This window comes from Melospiza georgiana, chromosome Z (genome assembly GCF_028018845.1).
Source record: "Melospiza georgiana isolate bMelGeo1 chromosome Z, bMelGeo1.pri, whole genome shotgun sequence".
NCBI classification, from domain to species: Eukaryota; Metazoa; Chordata; class Aves; order Passeriformes; family Passerellidae; genus Melospiza; species Melospiza georgiana.
Window position 1 is genome coordinate 71,919,867 of NC_080465.1, and position 14,742 is coordinate 71,934,608.

Below are 14,742 nucleotides of genomic sequence, written 5' to 3' on the forward strand. Positions count from 1 at the left end.
ACAAAACATTCTGCTGTCCTCCAGTGCTACGCAGTTACATGGAAACCGTGGGCTTGTCTGTTCACTGCAGGTTGCAATACCCTGACTGGGTTCTTTTCTGGGAACCAGCAGCAGAACTTCACATGAGCTCAAGGGCTTTGTGTAGTAGCTCTTTTTGCTCCCCAGCCCTCTCTGTGGGCTTGACCACTCACATCCCTCCCAGGCTCTGAATTTTCAAAGATGCTTTGGTGTCTCAGTGGGGAAAGGGCTGAGTTCTGCTCAGCCTGCCCTATCATTTAGCAACATTCAGTGTTAGAAGGAGCAAAGTAAGTGTGGATGAAGGAAGGAAAGAAGACTTTAAGATTATTTCTTGCACCAACATGACCTAAACATTGCTTTTTCAGAAAGTTGGAAAGTTTCTGGCTTATGTCCAGCTTGACTCACCATTTACCACCCCACAGCAATTCAGTCTGGAATCCTGCATAGAGCACTGACCTCAGAAGCATTTGGGGAATACACCAGAGATACAAGGATGCCCAGAATATCTGCTTGAACAGAAAAACAGAGCCTCCATGATGAAGTCCCTCCCACCAGACTCCAGATCTCCGCCATTGACACTTGTCATGAGGTGACATGCCTGAACAGTACCTTTAATCACCCTGATGCATACAACTCCTCTTCTGTGAAGGCTTTCAGAATTTCATCACATCGGGCCATGAGCCCTCAGAATCAGTCCTTGTCCTTCCAAAATATATTATTGAGGTTTAGCTCAGCAGGTGGTTTTAGGTAGTTCTTGGATGGCAGACTCAGAGAGATAGAATTCTGCTGCAGCAGTCTTCCAAGTGAGATGAGCAGAAGCACAAACTTTGTTACTTGGTTCCTTTATAGCCCATGAAAACAAAATACGATGGCAATACCACTGACTTCTCCAACATTTTAACTTGATTATTTGTGTCCAAATGGACAACTAAGACATCCAGTGCAGGTGAAAGGGCTGTCAGAAGGATAACTACACCGTGGGGCAGTCACAAGAGTACTCACCTGGACACGGAATGAAAATACTGTGGGATATTTTTCAGCAGGGTCTTTGAACATAATAAAGTTTTCTGTGTACTCCTCCAAATATTGTAAAACAATGTTTTTCTTTGGTGGTGAATTACAAAAAGTGCCATTTATTAAATGGATGTACTTTTGAAATCCCAGATGTTGGTAGGGGATGCTGTGGTCTAAGTGGATAGGTCTGAACTTGGATAGAAATCTATTAGGAATTAATCCAAAAGTACTTCTCATGTGCATTTCACTATTCCCCTTGCAGATTATTTTTCTGTCTGGGCTTTTCTATTTGAAATCAGTCTGTAGGCTTTCCTATTAGAAGTCCCCTTGGAAGCCCTCTTGTGATGAAACCCATATTCTTTTGCTCCTTGCAGAGATGTCTTGTGTTAATTTTCCAAGGAAAGAGTGTGTTTCATTTGCAGCATAGGGATTGTGAAACGTTTCTGGGAATGTGATACTATGTTTGAAAAGTAGTAGATGTTGCAAAATAAGGATGAGAAGGTTTACCCTAGACTTTGTTACAGTTTCGGAGGAAATGAATGGAATGCTGTTCTGGAGGGCTGGAAGTGGGGTGGCCTGGATCCGTGAATCTGTGGAAGTACAGGCACACAAACTTTAATACACAGACAATTGTCTCATTTATAGACAGGCTTTCTGATGTGCTTTTGATTCCTCTGTATATTGTGTATCTGTATATGTTTAACAGATCCTGGACTCTGGCAAGCATTTGAAAAAAAAAAGAAAAAAAGAAAAGGCTTAATTGGTGGCCAGTCTTAGAGATCAATAGGATGCATGTTTTTATAATGAACTGTGCCTTGGCTACCACACAGAGTTTGATGGGTTCCTCAAGTGGCAAAACGTGGCCCATAACATCTTGTAGCTTTGGCTGTAACATGGATTTTTTTTTGTTTCTGAGACTCACAGGGAGGTCTGTAAGCCCACATATGCATCCCATTGTGGCAAATGAATGTACATGTTATTGTTTATTGGATTGTTTTTCAAGACATATCTCTATAGGGAGCCTGAACAGTAAAATAAACCTTCCTCATGTGGGGTATTACTCATTTTTACTGTTATTGTTATAAAGAGTAATAATTCACATGGCAGTAGTGCTGTGAATTATTATTAGTGCTGTGTGTCTGAGTCACAGGCCTTGTGGTAGGTTCTGCATAAATATCACTAAAAACTGCTGTGAGACTGTGAGTGTGGAATAAAAGGCGGCAGGATGAGTGCAGGCTGGAAAGGGATGTTTTTCTTTGGAAGATGTTATGTTAGACATACATTTTGATGTTCCAACTTTTCCTCTCAGCAAAAGGAATGAAGTTTTCTGTTTGATTTTGAGAGTTTGTTGAGCCTTTCAGTTCAGAAGCTCAGCTTGCAACTGCTGGCAATTCTGTGAGTGGCCCTAAAATGTGCAGATGGTGCGTGTCACTTAGGAAGCAGTGTTTGCTACTGGATATTAATGCCACTAATATTAGTGTTAGAATATTTTGTTTGTTGGCTGTTAGTCCTACAGGTAATTTGGAGCGGTGGGTTTCACTCTATTGTCCAAAACTCCATGTGGATTCCTTATGTAGAAGAATCTGTATTAGTGGATCAGTAATACTGGCTGATACTCTCTGTCTGTCTCTTTTTCATATACAGGCACACTTGCAAGCAGGAGTATGGTATTTCTAAAAGATCTGTGGCAGTAGAAGAAAATAATTTCTCTACATTTTGTGAAGGGCTAGAATATATATGTATTTTTTCAACAAATATTCCATCCGAAGTTCTGCAAATTTGGCTCAACTGGCTTGTGTTTATGCATTATCAGTAATATGAGACAAAGGTCAGAAGGTTTGTTGCAAGTTGAGGATTGATTGTGCTGAGTTCTTTTCTCAGTTCTAGTGTAGCTGTAGAGCACAGTTTCTCAAATCTTCTGTTATTGTAGGGATCCTACTGAGATGCCTGTTGTACTTCTAGGGCTTTGTGTGTTCGTGATTTTAATCTCTGTGTGTATGTGTAATTGTATCTTTTGCTTGTTCCTCATTTGCTTGCTTTCTCCACTAAACGTTGCTGTGGCTGAGAGCTGAACATGGTTTCAAATGCTGGAGCTAGAGCTGATCTTTCACTTCTGCAGCTGTGTTACAGTCTTCCTGAATTAGCAGGATTATTGTTTAAGGATGTCAGACAATCAAATCCCAGCAGCTTCCCTGGAGCCACAGAAGGTAAAGGCTGAGACTTGAACTATGGAAAAAACCATGAGAAAAGACTGAAAACTAAGGAGACTGAAAATAAAAGCATCTTACCTTTATATATAATTTTTCTAATGCTTCTAAGTGAAAGGTAATCTAAGACTGTGCTAAATTAATGGGATCACATTGTGTGAGGAAGCCAAACATGGGGTTTTGGACAGTTAGGGCAGTGAGTGCGCAGGGGAGTCTAGAGCCAAAGGAGGAAGGATCTGAGCAGTGTCTGGGCAGGCATAGCAGGAGAGTGGCTGCTGTCCTCTCAGCAGCACTGGGCAGAGCTGCTGAAACTGTAAAAAGATTCATGTGAGTCTTGATGTTTTGAAGAAAAATAGGCAGAATCCAGAGATCTCTGTCCCAACAACTGGTTTTGGCTGTGGAAGGACAAAAGAAAGTGTGACCTGGTCTTGGATTAGGTCATGTAGCTGTTGGAAAACAGCCAGCAGCACTAGGGAAGGAAACCTCCCAAAAGGGGATTTTCAACAGCCAGTTGCACTAAACTAGCCCTGTAATTCTTGTTTGCTCTGGCAGAATCTGTCTTGAAAGTCTTCTCATATTCAGTTTGAGTTTGGGACCTGTAAGTGCTGCTATGTTCTGAGTACTGAGCATAGAGTAGTATGGTCGAGCATACTTTAAAGTGACAGTAGAAGGGACGGGAACAGTGCATGTGTTTTCATCTGAGCCTTCAGGGGATTATTCATTGCCTTTGGAATCCACATGTGGTTTGTTGTGTGATGTAGGCTGTCAGGTCCATTGCTGTTGCAAATAAATCAATGAGGTGGAGAGCCACAGATGTATTTGTTTATTTTCTGGTTTTCATTGTCATAGAGGAGAAATAAAAAAGGCTGACAGAGAAACTTGAGAAAATCTTGCCTGAATTGTTTTGGAGAGGAATACACACACACATGCATGCATGCAGGGGGGGGAAAAAGGCAAAATAAAAGCAAAAAAAAGAGCACCTTTCCCTTCCCTTGTTCAAAAACATTGTTTTTCAATTATAGCATTTCCATTACTGATGATTCACTGGAATTGTCAGGATCTGGCATCATCCTGTAGAAAAAACCTCATTTGAGAATGTGTCTTTCAAAAGGTCACAGTCTCACGTCTCAGTTGAAAAGATTTCTGCAGTAAAATTCTGGTATTTACCTGTGCAACTCCAGCCAATAATGAGAGCAGAATGAATTGCTTATTGTATGTACTGCTTGTCTACATTTGAGAGAGAATGATTGTGAAATATTGATGATTCAGTCCAGAATTCCTTCATAAATTTGTTTGTAAACTGTTCTTCGGTTACACAAAAGCCTGTTAGAGGTTTATGAGTCAATTACATCTCTTTTTTAAAGAACTTTTAAGTCCAGTGAAGTTCTGTCAGGACTGCTTATGTACAAATATCTAGTATCTTCTATTTCTTCCAATTGTTACCAAATTTTTTAATTTTTAGTATTCCTAGATTAGTAAGAGTCATGCTGAATAGTAGCTGAAGATGCTTAGTGTATTTTGTGTTTATGTAAACTTCTTCAGTAAAACATTTGATTTTGCAGAACCATGAGCATGTCTTGAGGAACGTGTATCATTTGCAGACAACATCTCCCTTATCTGTACAAAAAGTATTTTCTTATTCTTTTGCATGTTTCCCTGCATATCACTGTGTCAGTGTCATGTAAAAAGTATTGAAAGTCCTAAGGGAAAAAACAGCTGAATTCTTAGAAAAGCTGAACATCTGTGCCCTTTTTTTTAAGTTTAAAGGGTTTGTGATTTCTGAATTCCTGGGAGGTACATTATGAGGATTTCAAAACATGCCAGTTTTAGAGAGAAAACTTTAACACCCTGTGAACAAAAGAAGACAGTGGAACTTTAACAGAAAGAAAATGAGTCCTTTTATTATTATAGCAAAATACTTTTCCTCACCTGCTTGGTTCCAAAGAATGTTTTACTGCAATTTTTTCTCCAGATAAATAGCTCAATTCTTATCTATTTTGGCCTTTTTTTTGGTGCTATGGCATACTGCATCTAAACCTAAAAGGCTGACTGCTGCTTTTAAGACAAAATGAAATGCTTTTATTGCAAGTGTTGTATTTCCAAAACAGGAAAACTAATCTCTTTGCAGTTAAAGAATGATTTTGATGTAAGGTCTAATTTTTCTCTGTTTGAAATAAAACTAGTAATTTTTTCAACCGTCAAAACCTGTTTTTTTACAGAAATAGTTTACAAAGAAAAAACCCACACATATCCACACATATCAAAACAGTGTGAAATGAAAATCTTAAATTAATAAGTTTTTAACTGAAACTGTATCCTTTGAAGTCATGGGTGAGTTGTACAACTAAGACATTTTCTTTTTGCGGGCAGACAGAAGTGTATTTTCCAGGAATGGTTTGTGCAATGGAGAATTCTTTTAGAAGTGGTTGCTGCTTGCCTGAGGATCTGAGCCCTATGGCAGTACAAGGTCAGCCCAAAAGCCCAGCCTGCCCCAAAGTTAGTCTGGGACAAGAGGGATTAGTCTGACGTGAGAGAGGTGTGCACAGGTTCTGCACTGACATCCCTGAGGGGTATCTGAGGCTGGTGTTACAGCTTCAAGGAGATAGAAACCTGGAGCATGAAAGGTACAGTAGGGACAAGCCCTTTGGTCTGCAGGAAGAATGAAGAAGCACTCAACCAAGAAAGGCTCTTTTCCTATTCAAAAAGCTCCTGCAAAGACAGCATCTGAGCAGCAGATGGAGGTTTCCTTCTTGGTGGAGGGTTTTAATTTTCCCGACCCTTGGCTTTGTTGAGTATGAATGACTGACTTTCAGAAGGAAATCATGATCAATAGCAGATTCCTGGCAAGAGGAGTAAGAAAAGGATGGAAAGTAGGAATATCTCCTTGATGTGCAGTCTGTTTCTGAGCTGCAGTTGGTATTTTTGTGTTCAAAATACCAACTGAGGGACTAATCTTCCCTACATAAATTTATCCAGCCATTTCTGGTACCTCTGTAAAACATTTCTGATTTCCAGTTTTTTATGGCATCTAGGAGGACTTGAGCAAAGCATTTGATACTGTGCCACATGACATCCTTGTTTCTAAACTGGAGAGACATGTTTGGGCCAGAACCCAACTGTTTCCAAGGCTGCACCCAGAGCCCCGTGGGCAGCAGGGCAGGGAGGGGATTCTGCCCCTCTGCTCTGCTCTGCTGAGACCCACCTGGAGCCCTGCATCCAGCCCTGGGCTCCCAGCATTAGGGGGATGTGAACCTCCTCTGACTTGGGTGAAAAAATGTTTTGTTTCCTTCCAGCTTGTTTTGAAGCTCCCTACCTTTTTTTACTAGGGCAAAGAGGTAGGAACTCTCCAGACCACCTGTGCCCCATGTTGTCTGTTTTCCAGCCTTTATAGGTGCTTATTACAACAGCCTTTCTCTGGAAAGTGGTGAACTTGTTGATTTGCTACAAGCTTCAGAAGCACTTTAAAGTATCCATCACCTCCGACACCTTTGACATTTCATCAGATCACTCTCCCAGAAGAAGCATACTGGAAATCACCTGAGCTTTTATGCTAGTCTTTGTTTAAGTAGTTTACTAGTTACTGGTTTTGTATCAAATTTGATTTGTTGTTTTACTGAGTATGTCCTGCCAAGGAGTATTTGTTTGTATTGCAGGCTTTTGCTTTTACTGGAGTGGGCTTTTTGCACAACTTGTATTTCACAGTATAGGTCATCTCTCTGCAGCTCTGAGATAGAAGTTAATTTCCTGCCTGTGAGCTTTAGTGTCTCGTGTGCCCAGGTAAATCTGATGATATATCAGTGTGCACACTGTACCTCTGATATTAGTGGGAATGGATTTCAGTCAGAATTCAGACTTCAAGGAGGGCTTTACATCATATTTGGAGGTAACTCTCTTAAAAGCTTTGTGCTTTTAAATGGACCTGAATCCGGTGCTGAATCAGAACAGCCTCCACCTTTGTTATGTATGAGAGGGAACTGGGATTCATAGATTTGTAAAAAAAATCGTGGTGGTGTATGCCAGATGCACTCATGAAAGCATATCACTCTCCCTTCTCAGGCTGCCAAAAATAGCCAGGAAAGTCAAGTGATTTGTGTGTGCTTTGCCCCAGGCCAGAAGGAGTTCAGCACATCTGTGGTGATTGCCAGTTACCATCATGCTGCTTCCCAGAGTGGCACGTGCTGAGCATGAGCTGTGTGCTAGAGACTGCACTTTGTCCTGCAAGCACTGGCTCTCAGTTTGAATCTTGTTTTTATTGTTTCATTTAATTTCTTCTCCCCTCTCCTTCTGCATCCCAGTTCCTGCTTTCAGTCCCTTTCTAAACAGAGACTAGTTTGTGGTGCAGAGTAACCTTTTTGGTGTAACGTGTCACTCACCACAGCTGCCCTCAGCTGGGACTGAATTTTCCTGTTTTGTAAGGTATTTGGTTTTGATAAGCTCCCTCCCCCTTCCTTCCTCCCCAGGGACAGCACAACAAGCTGCAGCTTGAGTATGGCTTGCCGGCTGTCACAGGGCTGTGCAGAGCAAATGGAGCAGCTGCTTGCACACACCACCCTGGATACAAGGGCAGTGTGTTTCAAGCTGCAGTTGTTGAGCAGAATCCATGACTCCTCGTGGATTCATTAGAGTATTCTTCCATGTCACTGTGCAGCTCCTTTGGTACTGGGAAGTTGCCTTCTGGAATGGCACTGGAAACGTGAGTGGGAAGTAAAGAAGAGGCTGAGGGCATCAGTACAGGCTGCCTTTAAGGGCACTGTGAAATGACACTGATGTTAAGTGATGGAATCGCCCTTCCATAGCATGGTGAAATTCATTCTTAAGTCCTGTCTGCTGTGACACTTCATGAGTTTGGAAAAAAAAGAGGCAGAATCCTTTTCTTTCAACACACCTATGATGACAAAAGCAGACCTAAAATATCCTGTCTGCTTCTGATACCACTTCTTGGTTTTGGGCTGAACAGAGGGAAGAGAGGAGAAGAGCATCAACAGGTGGCTCAGTCTGATGTTGCCTCACAGACTTAATTTTCATCAAGAAAAATAATTTCTATTGAGAGGAAGAAGTTTGGCTGTGACCTTCCCTTGCTCTGCTCTTGAGAGGAGTAAGGTTCCTGACAGACTTTCATCCCCTGGAAAAGGGGATAATTGTGCTTTCTTCCATCCATCTGCACACGTTGTGTCAGCTGTCATCATTTGTATCTCTGCTTTCTGGCTGTTGACTGGGGGTCCTGTAGGTCAGAGTAATACAAACAATACTTGTCAATAGAAACAAAGCCACTTGTCATTTGATCAAATGTTTGCATTTAGTTATTCTCTAATAAAGTTTGAACTCTGCAAAATTAACATTGTCATGCTCACTGGCTTGAAATTAGTTTTAGAGTATAAGTGAGCGGGAAGCCAAAACAACTGTGGTGCTTTCTGTCTCTGTGATTAGAGATCATGTCTGCTTTGTGAATCCTCTTGCCTGTCTTTTCATTCTTAATAGAAACCACTGTTTAGGCATGGAACTGTTTAACAATCTGGTGTTAAATCTTCACTCTTCGACATTAGATAGGCTTTAAATCATCAAACGTAACCTGTTTTGCAAACTGTGAAAATGTGCTGGATTCCAAATCAAAGCTTCAAAACTTCTCATTCAAAGTGTCAGAGGAGATTTCAAATGCTGAGAAGTACAAAGTATTTTTACATAGTTAATTTGCATTTTCATGAACAGCAGTTTTAATATCAACAAGATAAAAATCCCCAGTTAGTACCATGTAAGCCCCCTGGATACAGTGCTTTCTGAACAAATTTGATTAGAAAAATTATAATGAGATATTCCAAGAGTATTTTCCATGAAGAAAACAGCTGTGCTCTTTCTTACTCTCCCAAATTGTCTTTGGAGGGATTGGGCAAACTCTTTGTTTTGTCTCAGAACAGTAACACTTGCCTCAGTTGTTTTTTGATCCCAAATGAAGTAAAAACTTGATAATCTCACCCTCTTGGGACTAAAGTCAAAGGGAGGCTCTTGCTCTTGAAAAGGCAGCGGGGGTTTTTATCACTTTCTTCCCCACTAGTTACCATAAAGCTTCCAAAATAAAAACAGGGGAGGAGGGGAAAGGGCAAAGCATAAATATAGGGAATAGTAAAAAACTCATAAAAGGTATGTTATTGTTCACCAAAGAGCATCCTTCAAGCTGGATAGCAAAGCTGATTGATTTTAAAATTTATATTTAGCTTGCTATTATATTCACCCTGAGACAGAGCTTGAGACTTTATTACTTTTTCATAGTCCTTGCTTGATGCAGTGCAAGTGTGACCTAGCTGACTTTTGCAGGAGGAAACTCATCTGGGCATATTTAATTCTCAAGGTAACATCTCCAGCTGGCGTAGCTTGCTGTGTGGCTCAGAGCTCAGGCGAGGCACCGTGCACCCAGGCTGTGCTGGTGGGATGTCACCTCAGAGCCTTTGGACAGAGCAGGCAGCCCAAAGAGCTGTGACCTTGCTCTGAGACCCAGGGCACTCTGCAGCAGTTGGGCAATGAGGAAATACTGACAGAAGGAGCCTGAGATCTGCAGAGTGCCCTGGACTTCAGGCAGTCCTTGGTGGCCTGTCTCAGCTGCAGTGTGAAAATCACACTGGTAAATAGAAGAGGGGTTGAAACTGTGATTGAGTTAATGAATTTTAATCAACTGTGTGCCATGCCATCTACCTGCTGCATGCTCAGCATGTGGCAAACACACCTTGTTTCAGCTTACTAGAACCAGCGCTGAGTGCTGTGTAAAGTTTATTAAATACTTTATTTGCTCTATTTCAAGACCATAAAAATGTCCAGTTGCTAGTACTCTAGTGGGCAAAAAAGTTTTACCCTGTTGGAATTTAATGGTGTGTCTGAGCTTTAAGTGCAGCAAAGAAGGACAGTTTTGGCTTGTGTGGATCCAATGGGATGTATTTCAAAAGGTATAAAGTGAGAATGTGGAAGGGAGCTGGACAATATGAAGTGACTGCTGCTGGGCACAGTTAGAGATGTAGGAGCTTCATGTTCTTCATGAACTGCTGGATTTCAGAGCTGCAGAGATGCTACCTAACGAGGCTCAAAGAAATTTAATGGCCAGGCAATTATCATCATTTGTGGATCTTCTGTAATGAGAAAAGAAGATGGGATATTTCTACGATGCAAATATAGCTGCAGCAACAGGGTATGCGCAAGTAAATAGGAATAAGATACTTGGACTCTTTATTCTTAAAGGAAATCACAAAATAGAAGAAGTAATAAATGTTTAGGATAGACAGTAAAGATGCTGGTGGAGGATGCCATGACCTGAGTGAAGCATGAACAAGACATCTTGTCTTTTTAAAATTACATGCTCCACGTTGTACATTTTCAAGTGAGCATGCTGCAGTCTCTACAGAAGATTAATTTCACAAAGAATTTCCTTCAGTAGAAATGAATGTACTTAGGCTGTTTCAGATTCTGTATGAGATGCAAAGCTCAGAGTGAGTTCAAGGTCCATAGAAGTGACACCTGATTCAGAATTATTTAATGAACTGTATCTGTGTCATAGCAGAGGGGCAAATGAATGCATATTTTGGATTGTTTGCTTCTCTTACATGTCTTTATAAAAGTGAGGGGCTTTAATGCCATAGGACTTATTCTAGATAACCTTCATCCAGAAAGAGTGAATAGAAAAAATGAAGTTGAATGTAGTCACCCTCAAGCTGGTGCTCTAAGCCAGAGGATTGATTCTCTCCCAGGTCTCTCTGAGTGATTGTGCATCTTAAGTAGTTTTGTGGTAGCTGATAGACATGGCCCTAGAGACTTGTCTTCTCTCCTTGGCTGAGGATATCCTCCCAGCCAGAAAGACCCTTCTCTCTGAAGTATCCAGAACTGATAGATCCCTTAGGAACCTGGGAACTGGAGGATGTCAGACAATCCTTCCTCTCCAGATTCCTTATTTCCTTCCACAAAAGCCCTTCTAACTGTAAATTTGGCTGGTTTTCCCCCTTATCCTCTGTGTCTGAACTTTCTGAGCTCACATTGTCCAGGGCATAACTCTGCACCTCTGGCCAGTTTTCTGTCAGTTCCTAAAATATTATAGCAAGTGTGACAAAAGTATGTAAAATCTCATGGAATTATAGTATTCTGTTCTTTCACTTACTTTGTCACAAAAAATAAGCTGGTTTTGTTTCAAACCAAAGCTATGTTGAACCCAAGGCTATGTTTCAATATCACACTTTCTTCACTAAATTGTGCTAAAAGCATAGATGTTTTTCTGTAGAAGTGTGTTAGAGTTAGAGTGGGTGGTGTTCATAAAAATCTTTCATCAAATTACTCAGTACCTAAAAACCCCAATCTCTTTCTGTTCTGAGCAACATCATGGCAAGTGGTTTTTTTTCTAGCTGTGTCTGAGGATGTAGTAAAAAATCTCATCTGGATGCTAGGTTTTTCTTTTGGCTGAAATAGGAACAGATGAGAAATTCAAAAAGAAAGATCCCTGGGGAAAAAAAAAAGGGACACACAGAAAGGAACTAAGTGATTAGCTAAAATAAATTTAGCGTGTGTAATGCTAACAGATCATTTACTTTACCAGTTGTGTTTAGATTATTTGCAGCTGTAGTTCTCTGATAATGCATGTTTCATATGCCACAATTTTTTCTTTAATTCTTGTATTCAAACCTAGTTTCTCTTACCATGTATTACAGTTATAATAAGCACCTGGAGCAAAGTTCCTAAAGATAAAACTCAAATCTTGTCCTCCTCTTCTTTCATGTTGCTTCTAAAAGTTGCTGTATTTTCAGGTTCTGTCACTGTCCTGTCGTCAAAATTCTTGTTTGACTTGTTGTCAGAAATATTGTTTAATTTCATGGAGTTACTCACTGTTCTCACTATAGATGTAATTTTTATGAGCATTATTGTCAACATACGGTTATTGTAACTTTAGACTACAGATTGTTGTTTTTTCCCTTCCCTTTTTCTCCTAACAAACACCCACTAATTCTAGGCCCTCCTGTCTGGTGCAGTATTGCAATTTCATAACCATAGACAAGAGTAAAGCTGCTCTTTCCCTTCCCACAGGACTCAGCTTCAGCTTCCCATGTGGAACTGATTGAAAAAAACATGCCAGAAAATGTGTTTTGACAAACTTCTGAGCTTTTGACTGAAAGAAATATGTGAAAACTATGTGCTTTCCACTGGAAAATGCAGATTCTACTGGAAATCAAAACATTTTGAAACATGGTTGAAAACTTTTAAGTTTTCAGAGGTGTTCCAGGATCATCAGTGTTGTTTTGGCATGTGACATGCAGTGTAGGAGACGTGATATGTTCATGGAGCTGTTTGTGTCAAAATAATGAGGCACATGAGTTAAGAATCCCATGAAGTGATGTAGCAGCACTCCCAAATACAGTATGGTAAACATTTGCAGCCACAGCATGTCAGAATCTGAGGGCAAAGAGTGAGATTTGAAAGAGAGGAGAACAACAGCCTATAAAAAATGCTGTGGTAGATTTGTAGATTTTTTCACCTGTAGGCTTTGAGGGAAACACACACCCCCCAAACAAACACACACCTGGACACTCCACCCCTATTTTCTGACCATGACTGTTGCTGTATTACTTGGTAGCTTTACATAAGAAAGTTCAAATGAGGAAAGCTTCTCTGCAGTAATTTTTTTTTTCCTGTGGTGATAACTAAACCCTTTCATTAATGTAAATATGAATGGCTGTTTTCTAATGAGGCTTTCATAACTGCCCTTCCTTGTGTGTTCTGAGGCTGTGTGAATGCACTCAAAAGCAGGTGAAGCTCAGAAAAAGCTTATATTGTATTTACGTAGCTTGAAATCTGATGGACTTTAAATGAAAAATTCTTGCTTTTATATTTGTGAGTCAGAAAAGAACAGCTATGAAGAGCAAAACTAAAGACGTATTTAATCAGCAAAGGGAATTTTGCCAGTCCTCAGTGCTTTGAAGTAAGTTTAATGCGAAGATTGGTCTTTTTTTTTCTTTGGTCTCAGTTAGTCTCAGCATTTAATTTATTGGTGGATAGCCTGTGCAGGGTGAAAGTGCAAATGCAGAGCAAGAGTTCAGTAAGTGCTGGAAGTCTCTAGAAGCTTTTGGAACGCCTCTGTGTGTCTCTGTGGAAATGGGCTTTTACAGTCCTATTCATATAATGAAGTTTTGCTTTTTTTTCTGCTCCATACAGCTTGGATAGACAGCTGAATTTTAACCTGCAAGCATTGATGGAGGAGCTTGAACTTACCACTGATAGGCTTATTCCACCTTTTATAGGATTGTCTGGCCTTTCTTGTTGCAGATAGACATTGACACAATAATCCGGCAACTATTGCCACTTGCTTTCAAAAATCTGGGTCTGCAAATGAAGATGGCTAGTTCTTCTTCATCCCAGCTGGCTTAAAACCCCACCAAATTAATCAAATAATCCAGTCAAAAATTACAAATATCCAGGAAAGACTGAACCCTGTGGAATGAAAAGGAATGGGCAAGGATTTGTGAAGGTGAATTGATTCCCTGAGCAGCATGAGGAAAGCCACATCACAGTTCTCCTGGTATGACCACTGCAGATGCATTCTTGCTGTATGGATTCACTCTTGCCTGAAAGTTTTATCCAATGTGAATGTGGATGTTTCTGTGTCTGGCTCTGGTCCTGTGCCTTGATTTATGATTTAAAAAGAAACATAAGCATTTTTTGGTATGTTGTTTAATAATCAAAAGTCCCAATCTCTTTTTTCTTAAAAATGAAACAAAACCCATACAGGCAGTAGCTGAAATCCCAGATGAACAAACACATGTGACTATGAGTCCTGAACCTTTGATGCTTTAGGGGTATAAACACAGCTTCAAACCAACACCAACCTCTGGCTTTAAAGCTTTGACTTCCATTGGAAATAAAGAGTTTCTGATCTTCAGAGCTGTTAGGTAAACTGTGAAATGACAGTCACAGTTATTTATTTGCACAGGTTTGCTGTGGGATGTACTGGCCCTGTGGCAATACAAGGTACTTTAGTGAGCTGCCCCTTGTCTCCTTGTATGTAGAGCCCATGGTTATTTTATAGTTTCATAAGAGTGCTTTTCTTCCATTCATATGATTTCTTTCATATCCTTAATCTCATACTGGCTTTCCCAACCATCCAGAGAAACTCTAAGGCTTTGGAATATTTAAAAAGATTTGAAAATTTGTCTTCCATTCCATGTTTGAATACAACAGCTGCAGGAACAGACTGTTACTGCATTTTTTCCCTCTTCCAGAATAGGCTAAGAGGGGTCCACTGACCACAGCAAGAAAGTGAAGAGGAAACACAGCCAAGACTGGAATACCCCAGCCTCCTGTCCCATCCCCAGTGTGGTTTGGGTTGTCAGTAGATCCTTTGCTTTTAGATTCAATATTGCTCCGTATATCTTGACATGGAAGGGGCAGTACAGTGGTTTTGCAGTGTTTGCAGTCCCTGCCAAAACGCTGAGACACAATGGGCCAAGGCCATGCCTGGTTGGAAGTGAGTCCTGGATCATGGCAG

At 40.5% G+C, this 14,742-nt stretch overlaps 1 protein-coding gene across 1 annotated transcript in view; it reads left to right on the forward strand.

The window, feature by feature from the left end:
- ADAMTS12 (ADAM metallopeptidase with thrombospondin type 1 motif 12) overlaps window positions 1-14,742 on the forward strand; it is a 142,335-nt gene that overhangs the window by 37,200 nt on the left and 90,393 nt on the right. The window lies entirely within an intron of this gene.